Below are 13,685 nucleotides of genomic sequence, written 5' to 3' on the forward strand. Positions count from 1 at the left end.
TATAAACCATTCTCAGATAACCTAGAGTACGAAAATCTTTCTACATGAGCAAAACAGTGTGTGGAGCTGAAGATAAAAAATTTAATATTTTCATATTCACAACTAAAATTAAGCTAGGATGTATTTTAACTATGGAATTGAGGACATGAATAAATGATAAAACGGGAGTTCTAGTCTTTCAGAAAAGCACAACGGCCCTTACTGTGTCTGGGACTGATTCAGCTGCTGTTAAGGCACTGGTGGCAAACACCAAGCTCGAACTGCAAAGTCTGTCACTGTCATCCTGCGAGGACAGGACTAAGAAGCTCTGCTTAACAAGCTGCCACTGCTCAGTCATGCTTAATGCAGAGAAAGGTTTCTGTTTTTTCTCACTGAATACTGTCCCTAAACTGATCCTTATGTGAACGAGTTCACAGCCTACAGCTCTGCTGAGATGCATCTGAAGAAGATTCACAACACTGAAAAATTTCCTCCAGCAGAATGCTGCGCGAAATGGTGTCAAAGGCTTTACTAAACTCTAGGCAGACAATGTCCACAGCCTTTCCCTCATGTATGCCTCAGTGATATGACATAGTGATGGGAAATGAAAAAAATGGTATTAATCGGTACTTAGGAATCCAGTATCTTTATGTAACTTTATCAGATTACAGTGAAAGACTTAACAGCACCCATCATTACCAGGAACTTTTAAAACACAAGACTAGAATAGACCACCTAAGTCATCAGATTCACTCCTCAAAAAAAGCAGCCAATCACACAATAGAGGTTTGTTATAAATATTTTGTTTAATGGATGTCGTTAGATATTTTAAAGGATAATTCTCAGTAAAATAAGCAGCAAAAAGATTTCCTAGCAATGATATCCTGTTACATACCTGGTCAGATGGAGCACAACACTCTGGAGAGTCCTCCATAAGACGAGCGAGAAACATGCACAAATCTTTCTTCTCTAAGCGTACGCATGGATGACTTTCTGAACAGGTCCAAATAAAGAGGTCATAATTAGTAGGCAAATTCAAATAGGTTCGTGCTACAGAAAAGACACTGTTGACTATGGCACCTTTGGTCATATGGGGAATGAAGGCAGAGTATTCGGGTAAAGGAAAACATAAAAATATATAGATTTTTTTTTAAATATACTGCACACAAAGATTGTCAGAAAATACAAGTGAGACACAGAAAGGTTTGTCCTGGTGTTGTCTAAGGAAGGCACCACTTGTTGCTAAGAAACACTGAGCTAGTTTACATCTATAAAGCAATACCATCATGGAAATAACAAATCTAATAAACCCCACGGAAATTAATACTCAAAGAAATGTTCTGAGCTGTGGTTAAACTCCTGCTGCTCATTCTGTCTACAAAGAAGTAGTCAAACTTTAGTTGTGATGCTTTATTTTTGTATTATTTCATGAAGCTAAAGGGATGTGCCCATTTCAGTTGACTATATTGAGATGATTAACCGCAGCAAAGAGGTACAAACCATCCTCCATGTCCTCAGCTTCAGAAGGTCTCCTCTTCTGAAGGAAAAAAAAGGTCTTCCTTTTAATTTACTTCTGAAGCAAAGCACTGTAGTAAAAGAGAATATACGTGTACGTGTGTGTGTGTGTATATATATATATGAACGCATAACTTGTTTGTGTTTATTCATGTTTTAAAAATAATAAACACCCTTGACCTCACATAAATGCAAACAAAATGTAAAGGAAAATCTGGTATCTTGTATCGCCAATCCTCTTTCTTTTTGCCAGCACAATAAATCTTCAGAAAAACAAAAAGAATTTATACCATCCATGTTAAGTATGCAACTACCAGTCTAAGGACAAAGTACTTCACAGCACCTTTTCTTATAAAACACCGTTAGCACAAGCATTAAGTATTTCCCACTGACAGATACCTCATCACTTTAGGATTAGCTCACCGATGCTTAATTGACTTTTTTTTTCTTCTTTCATTATTTTCCACCAAAACCTGACTTTCTTCCATCATGTTTATCCCCTACGTGATATAACGGAACAATTCTGTACTTCACTTACCTGCAGGTCTGCTAGCAAGAAGTCTTCAATGATAATAGCTTTCAAGTGGCAAAAATGATGCTTTTATATCTTCCTTCTCTCCTGTGAGTCATAGGCATGTACACTCTGCTTCATTTTTGACACTACCTTGGACCCACCCTGTCAATATTTGTATGCCATGTGGAGATCAGTTTGATGAATTAGAAAGGTTGACCAGGACAACAAGACGTTGACCTATGATCGCTACACGCAAGTAAATGATCTGCCCTGAACTTAAAGTGATGAATTAAAAGATAGATTTGTATTGGCATCGTTATTTAGCACTGCTCAAATCTCTAATAAAATACTTTCTCCAGCCTGTGTGAACTCAAGAGTAAATGGGCAATCTAAATACCTCCTACTTTATGATGTATATTCCCCTCTGAAATACAGTCTGCCAATACTTACCTATGTAATCAATATACAAAGCAGGACTGTACAAGATTGGAAGGGCTCGTTCTGAAATTGATGTAACTTCTAGAAAGGACATAATATTATTTCCCATATTCAATAACGTTGTTCACACTTTTTCTCTTTTTTTTAAAAAAAAAAAAAAAAAAACAAACCACCTACTACTGACTTCCTGCTACTACAGTGCTTTAGGGAAGCATCAAAGAATACCAAGAATATGGGATTTCCAAAGTTTTTTCAGGATCTTCTACTACTCTCACTGAATTAAAGCAGACTAATTATTTTGTTAAACTGAAGCAGTAAGTCAGTCAAAAGTCCAGAGGAGGGTCATGAAGATGATCTGAGGGCTGGAGCACCTCTCCTGTGCCGACAGGCTGAGAGACTTGGGATTGTTCAGCCTGGAGAAGAGAAGGCTCTGGGGAGACCTTTTAGCAGCCTTCCGGGAGCCTACAAGAAAGCTGGAGAGGGACTTTTGACAAGGGCTTGTAGTGACAGGACAGGGGCAATGGATTTAAACTGAAAGAGGGTAGATTTCAATTAGATCTAAGGAGGAAATTCCTTACTCTGACAGTGGTGAAGCACTGGTACAGGTTTCCCAGAGAAGCTGTGGATGCCCCATCCCTGGAGGTGTTCAAGGCCAGGCTGGATGGGGCTTTGAGTGCCCTGATCTAGGGGAAGATGTCCCTGCCTGTGACAGGGCATTTGGAACTAGATGATCTTTAAGGTCTCTCCCAACCCAAGCCATTCTTTGAGACTCGCTCCAACAGCTCCGTATCCTTCTTATGTTGAGGGTCCCAGACTGGAATGAAGGACTCCAGGTGAGATCTCACAAGAGCAGAGTAGAGGGGAAGAATCACCTCCCTCAACCTGCTGGCCTCAACCTCTTTAGATGCAGCCCAGGATACGGTTCACTTTCTGTTGAGCTTCTCATTCACCAGCACTCCCAAGTCCTTTTCCTCAGGGCTGCTCTCAATCCATTCTCCGCCCAATTTGTGCTTGTGCTTGGGATTGCCCTGACCCATGTGCAGGACCTTGCCCTTGGCCATGTTGAACTTCATGGGGTTCACATGTGCCCACCTCTCCAGCCTGTCAAGATCCCTCTGGATGGCATCCCTTCTCTCCAGCATGTCAACCATACCACACAGTTTGGTGTCATCTGCAAACTCGCTGAGGGTTCACCCAATCCCACTGACCATGTTGCCAACAATGATTTTAAACAGAGCCAGTCCCAATATCAACTCCCAAGGAATCGCAGTCGTCACTGGTCTCCACTTGGACATCGAGCCATTGACCACAACTCTTTGAGTGCCACCATCCAGTTAATTCCTTATCCACCAAGTGGTCCATTCATCAAATCCATGTGTTTCCAATTTAGAGACAAGGATGTCATGTGGGACAGTGTCAAATGCTTTGCAGAAGTCCAGGTAGATGACATCAGTTGCTCTCCCTTTATTCACCAACACTGTAACTCCATCATAGAACGTCACCAAATTAGTCAGGCACAATTTGCTCTTAGTGAAGCCATCTTGGCTGTCACCAATCACACTCTTATTTTCCATGTGCCTTAGCATAGTTTCCAGGAGGATCTGCTCCATGACCTTGTCGGGCACAGAGGTGAGACTGACTGGCCTGTAGTTCCCCAGGTTTTCATTTTTTCCCTTTTTAAAAATGGGGGTTATGTTTCCCCTTTTCCAGTCAATGGTAACTTTACTGGACTGCCAAAAATTCTCAAATATGATGGACAGTGGCTTAGAAACTTCATCTGCCTGTTCCTTCAGGACCTGTGGATGCATCTCATCAGATCCCATAGACTTGTGCACCTTCAGGTTCCTTAGATGGTCTTGAACCTCATCTTCTCCTACAGTGGGCGGTTCTCCTTAGTGAAGACTGAGGCAAAAATTGTTGAATATCTCAGCCTTTTCCATATCACAGGTAACCAGGTCTCCTGCTTCCTTCCTCAGAGGGCCTACATTTTCCCTGCTCTTCCTTTTATCATCAGCGTACCAATAGAAGCTTTTCTTGTTGCCCTTGACATCCCCAGCCAGATTTAATTCTATCAGAGGTTTAGCTTTCCAAACCTGATCCCTGGCTGCTCGGACAATTTCTCTGTATTCACCCCAGACTAACTGCCCTTGCTTCCACCCTCTGTAGGTTTCCTTTTTGTGTTTGAGTTTGTCCAGGAGCTCCTGGTTCATCCATGCAGGCCTCCTGGTGCTTTTGCCTGACTTTCTCTCTGTTGAGATGCATCTATCCTGAGCTTGGAAGAAGTGATCCTCAAAGATTAACTAGCTTTCTTGGACCTCTGTTCCCTCCAGGGCTTTATCCCATGGCACTCTACCAAGCAGATCCCTGAAGAGGCCAAAGTCTCCTGAAGGCCAAGGTACTGAGCTTGCTGTGCATCCTCCTTGAAGCCCTAAGAATCTTGAACTCCACCATTTCATAGTCACTGCAGCCAAGGCTGCCCTTGAGCTTCACGTTCCCTGCCATCCCCTCCTTATTGGTGAGAACAAAGTCCAGCATAGCACCTCTCCTCAGTTCCTCTGTCACTTGGAGAAGGGAGTTACCATCAATGCATTCCAGGAACCTCCTGAACTGCTTATGCCCTGCAGTGTTGTCCCACCAAGATATATCAAGGTGGTTGAAGTCCCATAGGAAGACCAGGGCTCGAGAATGTGAGGCTGCTCCTATCTGTCTATAGAGTGCCTCATCTGCTCTGTCTTCCAGTTCAGGTGGCCTGTAGCAGACCCCCACTATAATGTTACCTGTCCCCTCCTTCCCTTTAATCCTGACCCACAAGGTCTCAGTTGGCTCCTCATCCATCCCCAGGTGGAGCTCCATGCACTCAAGCTGGTCATTGACATAGAGAGCAACACCTGTTACTCGTCTTCCCTGCCTCTCCTTCCTAAAGAGCCTGTGTCCTTTCACTCCAACACTCCAATCATAGGAGCCATCTCACCATGTCTCCATGATGCCAATGAGATCACCCTCACTCTTAGGCCAAGGAGAATCATTTCCTAGACCATGAAACTCTGAGACAATACAGTTTTGCAGTCACAGCAGCCACAAGCCTTAATCTTACCCACCCAAATGTGGGAACTCATCACCATCTCTTATGTTCTTGGAATAAGTCTTGATATTTCAGCTGGTTTAAAACCACCCAGCCTATGAGAAGAATGGGGAAATCATAAGAAATGTTAACATGTCTAAAGAATCCAGACATTCTATAGCTGGGTGGGGAGTTTTTGTTTGGTTTTTGGTGGTTTTTTTGGTCTTGTTTTGTTTTTACTTAAGATTGATCAACTTGATGTTAGCTTTATTCGCACTGTCATTCAAGATTTCAATAGTGATATAGTGTCTTGCTGTTTATACATCACTTTCTTCAGATTACTAAACTGTAATACGATAGCACTTTCCGTAGGTCAACACATGGAGTTAGTGATTTCAGTTTCTAGATCCCACTTATCTGCCTGACAAGAAGGTATCTCTAACCCAATCTCTGTTATATAAAGAAAAACAAGAGGTCATAGAGTCATTCCTACCTTAAAAAAAGCCTGTGTATCCTCTTAGCTCTCACAATCAGCTTGTGTTCCTTGTTACTTTGCCTTAAGTAGCAGACCAATAGAACTAACATGGTGAAACCTTAAGGCTGTTTGATGTTCTCTTCCCATACCTTGCATGGAAATTTTAGCGGATATTTTTGAAAATTGCACACAGGAACTATTTGCATCATTCTGACTCTTCAAAGAAACTCTCAAGCATTAAGTAGTTAACTGCTCATCTTTCTCATCTTGGAACATGGAAGCAAAGATTTCTGCTTCTAATTACAATGGCAAGTGGATTGATCTGTAAAGCAGATGAGATTGTAAGGAACCAAAACCTGGAAGGATATCCAACTACTACTTAAAGCTGTAGCATGTACAAAGACAAAATTATGAATTATCATTTCCTTAGAGTACAACGATTCTAATGAGCAAAAGGTGGTCTTGGATTCATTGTGCTGTCTCTGAATCCAAGTCAACCACACATAACTCATACTCTTACTGACCAGTGTAAAATATTAAAATCCTATAACGAGAACATGAAAGGGTAGTGAAAATATGACAAATACCATTTAACAGGTTGCCTTCATTGATGGCTGGCCTTCAGTGCAGTTGAGCCAGAGACATGGCTGAAAATGAAAAAGAAAAAAAAATAAAGCCAGTAGCTTTATTTGGGGCTTTAGGTTCCTTTTAGTAAGTTGCTCTATGTTCTCTTTTAAAGCTGCTTTTCTTAAAACGTCAATATCGGTATCAAATCTCAGTTTTCATCAGCCTCTGTCAGGTACTTCCCTTTCATATTGTGACCTGTCCCATAACACAGTTACCTCTCTGAAAGGTTTATTCCCTGATACTTTAAAATTCAGGTTCTCTATCCACAACACCTTTCAGACTGAAAAGGTGGGGGTGTGGGTACTTAACATTAAAATATTTCATGCCTTCAGACTTTGTAACAGTAAAGGTGCCTTTTTTTTTTTTAATACACTACATTCCATGGGTTGGCAAGCCCATTAAAATGGACTTTGTAAAGAGTATGCTTAGATACTCACCTTTATATTCTTGACGATCCAAAACAATCTTCCTGCTGAGATACTTGTCAGTACATAGCATACTTCTGTCCCACGAACACCACAGACTGGCAGTGGAACTTTGCATTACAATATTGTACAACCACTAAGAATATAATATAAAACCTGCTTAGTTGGCACACAATTGCAATAAATCCTAGAAATGTTTCAAGAGAAGACCAAGTTGTTGATTGCAATACAAGCTTCATAAAAGCATCTGACCCTATCTTATGGCTGAAGACATTGCCCTAGGCAGAATATGAAATAAAACGTGAGTTATCCCAGTAAGCTGAAGCATATGGGCAAAACCAAAGTTATTTGAAAGGACAGAATATCTGTAACGCAGGTTTCTTAAGTTGACTAAGAATCGTTTTGGTGGAGTTAATGAAGTTTGAATGACAAAGGCAGGAAATCTGTCATGATGGCTACATAGATAAAATATTTTTTTCCCTGGTTGTAGATACCTGAAATTCTTCACCTTCCTTCCTCTTGAGGAGATTGACCACGTCATGGAAATGCACGCTAAAGAACCTGAAAAATGGGGCCCTCAGAAACGACTTGCTGCAGAAGTAACCAAGCTCGTTCACGGCAGAGAGGGGCTAGAACCTGCTAAGAGGTGAAGTTTGATTTGTCAAGCAGTTTTCTTTCAGATTTATTCTGTGGTAATTGTCCGCAGCTTTTCAGGCACCATTTTCATGTAGATAGTTGTTGCTGAGCTGTTAAGAGAGAATAAGGTGGTAATTCTGCAGACCTAAAAATAAATACATTAACAATGTAAAAAAAATTGCAGTGCAATGGGTTACAATAAAAATATTGAGGTTACTTTTACGTACTTCGGTTACTGTGCAGACCCTCGGAAGAAGTCAGGGAGGGGAATCTGGTTAGTTGAGTAGCACTCCGTGTGAAGGCGAGACTAGCACTGTGCTTTGATTGATCTTTGTTCTCACAGGTGCACAAAGGCCCTTTATTACAGCAGAGTTGAGGTGTTGGAAGCTATGTCTGGATAGAATAATGAAAGCTTTTTTAATGTTAGCTGCCCAGGAGTTGGTGGGCAAACAGCAGCAACAGGTATCTGGACCAGGAAGCATGTCAGGGAAGCTCGAGTGCCTTTGCAACTAAAAGAAGTCAGCCCCTTCAGCTAGGGCAACATGCAAAAGCAGCACTTCTTCATGAAAGGGATCCTACCGATACATGAACCAGCCAACACTTGGCATCACAGCTTTCTCATTTTCTTGTAGAGACAGCATGAAAGTGAGAATGTACTTCAAGAGCTGGTAGAATAGCAACATCTTCAGTTTAAGGTAGCATTGCTTTATTGCTCTAAAACACCACCCCTCCTCTTTACTACTTGCCACTACAGCTGCTTACACACCTGGGATCTAATAAGCATGGAGTTCAGTGCCTTGCTAAATTCCCTTCCCATGGTGGGGTTTGGGATTGGGTGGCTTAGGCAGGATAGGTGCCACAGTACTCACAGCCAGGTCACCTCAACAACAACAAAACCCCATGTGGTCACCAAGATTAGTTGTAGTACAAGCCCTTACTTGAGTTACTGAGAACTGGCTGGGTGGCTCAGAACCTTTTCATTAAGAGACCCTCCCTGTCCTGGGGCAAACCCACAGGAAACCCTCAGTCGGATTTATGAGGAGATTGATTGCTCTGGGCCTTGGCTGCAGTGCTGTTTTCAAGGTAAAGGGTAATCCTCACTCTTAGGCCACGGAGAATCATTTCCTAGACCGTGAAACTCTGAGACAATACAGTTTTGCAGCCACAGCAGCCACAAGGGGAGAGGCCTTAATCTTACCCACCCAAATGTGGGAACTCATCACCATCTCTTATGTTCTTGGAATAAGTCGTGAAATTTCAACTGGTTTAAAGCCACCTGGCCTATGAGAAGAATGGGGAAATTGTAAGAAATGTTAACATGTCTCAAGAATCCAGATATTTTACAGCTGGGTGAGGCGTTTGTTGGGGTTTTTAGGTGGATTTTTCACTTGAGGTTGATCAACTTGATGTTGGCTTTATTTGCACTGTCAATCAAAGTTTCAATAGTCATAAACATCTTACTGTTTATGCATCACAATGTCTGTTTATGTATTACTAAACTGTAATATGATAGCACTTTCCGTAGGTCAACACATGGAGATATTAATTTCAGTTTCCAGAGCCCTCTTATCTACCTGGTAAGAAGGTATCTGTAGCCTCATTTTTGTTATAGAAAGAAAAATAAGAGGTCATGGAGTCATTCCTACCTGAAAAAGCAGCTCTCCGTATCCTGTTAGCTCTCACAACCAGTTTGTGCTGCTTATTACTTTGTCTTAAGTCACACTAACAATCAGAGCTATCCTAGAGAGAGCTCTAAGAAGCTTAGTCTGTGCTTCCTTTGGCACCACTCCTTGCAATCCAAACTCTTCCCTGACTCTTTCTAAAGAAGCAGCTGGATACCACCCGTACTTTTCATGACTGTACAGGCTTTTCACAACTGACTGCTCAAACACTTAGGCTGAGAATCAAGATGACTGAAACTTTTAGTTATTCTTTCTTTGCCTGGTCTCATTTCTCACATACCCCAAAACAGGTATATTGAGGTAATCAGAGACATAGCTTCTTCAAACGTAAACAAGTAGTAACTAATATTAAAGTATTTCACACGTCTACAAAAGTGAGATTTGGAAGTGCAGGAAGAAAATTATTTCAGACAGATATTAAAAAGAAACCAATTCAAACATCTGTACAGCATCTGGGGACAGCAAAAACTGGAGGACTTGAATTTACCATGATTGTAGCAGCGAGCAATGAGGAGGTAAAGGGTATACAGCAGGTTAACTAAAAGGGAGCGATCAGAGGGTGAAAGTATCTTCACCAGTTTGAACCGCGTCACTGGGCATCAAACCACGTTCAGGTGGTCTACTCTGTTTTTCTCTTAAACTTTGAAAAATAAACCATCCAGCTCTCACCTCAAAAGCACAGAGTTGAACAGGCAACAAGTTACAACGTGGATGCATTTATCTACAGAAAACACCAGCAGGCAATCCCTCTCTTAGCTAAAGGAGTCAACTGGGAAAAAACCCAACCAAACCTAAGATAATTCAGTTCAATTACCAACAGGGGCACAACAGACTGACAAGTTGCTTTCCCTGCTGTATTCCATAAAGATGTGACCCAATATCCAGTCTAGCGTCTGTATACAAAGTCGATCCTCCATAAAGCATAGAGTAAAGGCAAGTTTTACACAAGTTTTGTTATGTTTTCTTCAGAATACAGTTTGAATCACACAGACACCCCCCCTTACCCCTCTGTTCCACTAAGTCATAGGGTCAGGTATTAATGTCAAACATTTACTCCTCTAGACTTGGCTACACTGTTTTTTCTCCCCCATGTTTGTGTGTTTCACCAGAGAGCAAGATCTTTTCAGTTTGCAGAAATGATGCATTGATGACAAAATAGTTCAAGTTTAAATGAAAGAAGGTGGACGAGAAGACACAGAATTATAGAATCATTTTGGTTGTTAGAGACCTTGAAGACCATCAAGTCCAACCATTCCCCTAACACAATTTTTCCTCATATCCAATCTAAACATCCCCTGGCACAACTTGAGGCCGTTTCCTCTTGTCCTACTGCATGTTACTTCAGAGGAGAGACTGACGCCCACCTCGCTACAACCTCCTTTCAAGCAGTTCTAAAGAGCGAGAAGGTCTCCCCTCAGCCTCCTTCTCTCCAAGCTAAACAATCCCAGTTCCCTCAGCCGCTCCTCATAAGACTTGTGCTCTAGACCCTTCACCAGCTTCGCAGACCATGTAAACCATCAGGCTAAGCTGGGAATTTTTCAGTTGCAGCCTTTGTTGCATTTTTTTTCTATCAATTCCCCACACTTTCTAGGAATGGTGGCAGTAACAGTAGCATTCTAAGTGTTTTTTTTTCAATTCCAGACAACACTTGGTTTGAAAACCATTAGTAGCCACTAGCAGCATCCTGTCTACTCTGTTACTTACGCAACTATAGGAGAACTAACAACGTAGAATCGCTTGAGGCAAGTGCAAACACAGGTAAGGCTGTACAAATAGAGGCAGTTATTCTACTAACTTGTACCAGCATGTAAGTCTTGTCGCCTGAACTACAAGTCAGTTCAAAACTGTATTTCTGGGATAAAGAATTGTGTGTATTATCTGTTTATTTAATAACAGGATTGTTACAGCATGGATTTTTGAAGACTTGCATCAAGGATTACAAATCAAGTTCATTTCTTGGCACCCAAACATCACTAAATTGAAAACGTTTGTGCAACTTCAACAAAAAAAAAATCTTAACATTTCAAAACCCAAATTAACACTGGGATATTTCACATGACATTGCGCAGCCACTTCCATACCTGCAGGGATTTCTGAAATAAATGGAATTCGGTTGCTTTATGCAGCATTTCAAAACTTTACAAGTTAGAATACTTCTTCACAAGAGACTCTTGACTGGACCTCGGGACTTAAAGCTTAGGTAGCAGTTCACTCCTGGACGGCTCTACCTTGTTGAAAACACCCTTCTTAGGTGTCGAAAGGAAAAGGGAGAGAGGTGTCAGGTGAATTCCACTCAGAAATGGGATGCTTTTGACAAAACTATTAAAAACTTTCACTGTTCACCAAAATTGGTTTCAAAAGCGGCTTGCACTTCACTACAGTCACTTTGCTTCAATCTGAGAACTACCATCCCAGATACAATGCAAGAAGTTCGAATTACTTCCCTGGTAGTCATTACACATAATGCACACGTCGGGGCTTTTGAGGCTGTTGAAAACTACAGAACAAATTTCTGTGTTCTGCACAAATTATTTCAGATCATGCATAAAGTATCCAACAGCCGCATCTGTCAGACTTGACCCCTATTGATACTAGTGGTGCCAAACTGAAGATTATCATGAGAAAAACACATTTAAACAGAACTTCTCATAAACTGAGGTCCAAACAGGTTTTGAATCTTAGATCTTTAGCACCTTACAAAAGGAATCCCACTTCTGTTATGTCATGAAAGGGGGAAAGAACTGAACATGGGAATAAAAACCTCACTATACTGGCCCAGTATTGAAAAAGCAAGCCATGGATGTTAAACAGCAGTGTCCTATTTTTCATACAAGTTTTGTTAAACATAAAATATCAGCAACACCATAGTAAACATTTTTACTTTATACAAAAAAGTAAAGCTGCTTGAAAAGTACATGCAAGTGTGCTGGCTAGAGTTTAAATAAATTTTTATTCATAAAAATTAAAATGATTACTTTTTAAAGGCTAGTGTGATCAATCTCTATCTTCATGAATTAGAACAAAATAACTCATTAACTGAATTTCCAACCTAGAAGACCTTAATTTTAGGATTGTCCTCAAAAAAAAAAAAAAAAAAAAGACAAAAAAGAAAAAGCTCCTTACAGCACTGCAAAATTTCCTCAAAAGTATCCGTAATCTCTGGTATAAAAAGTCCAGTCCCATAGACTTTCATATTGTCATACATCCCAAAATTTGAAAGAAGTTGTGGGGATCCCCTTCTCCCTGGCCAGCTTAGTCTGTTTCTAAAAGAAACACTTACTATCTCACTACAGTTTTGAAATCCATTTTTATTTTTCAGTTCTGCCAGAAAAAAATTTACTGTCAAGGTCCAGGGGCCATATTGTGAGAAAGATCAAATTCACTTTTTGCAATATAAAAGAGTATGGAGCCTTTCAAATGTAAAATCAACACGATGAATCCCTTTCACAGCCTTCTGTGTTGGAGAATAGCGGCCAGGCACTCTACAGCACAATCCACAGCAAGATGAGCAAAACCATACTCAAAACCAGTCCTTCTTAGAGAGGATGTATTATGTATTCAGTTTGACTTCATCCTAACAAAGAAACCTGTGTAAGTGAGTAAGAAAAACCAACCTACCATCAACGTATTTTTTTCAGAACAGCCTTGCTTTGAAGGAAGCTGCAGAAGATTCATAATAAAAGAGTAGAATGGTTAAGCCCTTCTATGTAAGCCTCTTATTGGTTATGTCTGGGGACATGTTGCACAGAAGCTTTCCAGTCTTAATGTGGTAAGACAGAGCAAATTCATTTTTTGAAATGTAAGAAAGTAAAGAGCCTTTCAGAGCTTAAATCAAGCCAATGAATCCCTTTCACAGATGCCTTCTGTGTGCTCAGTTGGACTTAATTACAATATGAGTGACACTCACTCCCCTTCTCCAGTCCTGTCAATTACCTGGATGCAGCTGTCGTAGCTAGAAGCTTTATTGAAGGTGTGTCCTGGCAGTAGCTCTGTGGGCTCCACAGTCATTTGCAAGACAGTGTTTTATACCCAAAGATCTGAAGCATGTACATGAAAGCTTTTTTAATTTTAGCTGCCTAGGAGCTGTTGGCAAACAGCTGTGCCTTGCACTTGGCCTTGTTGAACTTGATGAGGTTCACATGCTGTCAAGATGCCTCTGGATGGCATCTCTTCCCTCCAGCACATTGACTCCACCACACAGCTTGGTGTCGTTGGCAAACTTGCTGAGGGCTCACTCAATCCCACTGCCCGTGTTGCCAAGAATGATTTTAAACAGTCAGTCCTAATACCGACTCCTGAGGAACGCCAGTCGTCACTGGTCTCCACTTGGACA

This window comes from Tauraco erythrolophus, chromosome 4 (genome assembly GCF_009769465.1).
Source record: "Tauraco erythrolophus isolate bTauEry1 chromosome 4, bTauEry1.pri, whole genome shotgun sequence".
NCBI classification, from domain to species: Eukaryota; Metazoa; Chordata; class Aves; order Musophagiformes; family Musophagidae; genus Tauraco; species Tauraco erythrolophus.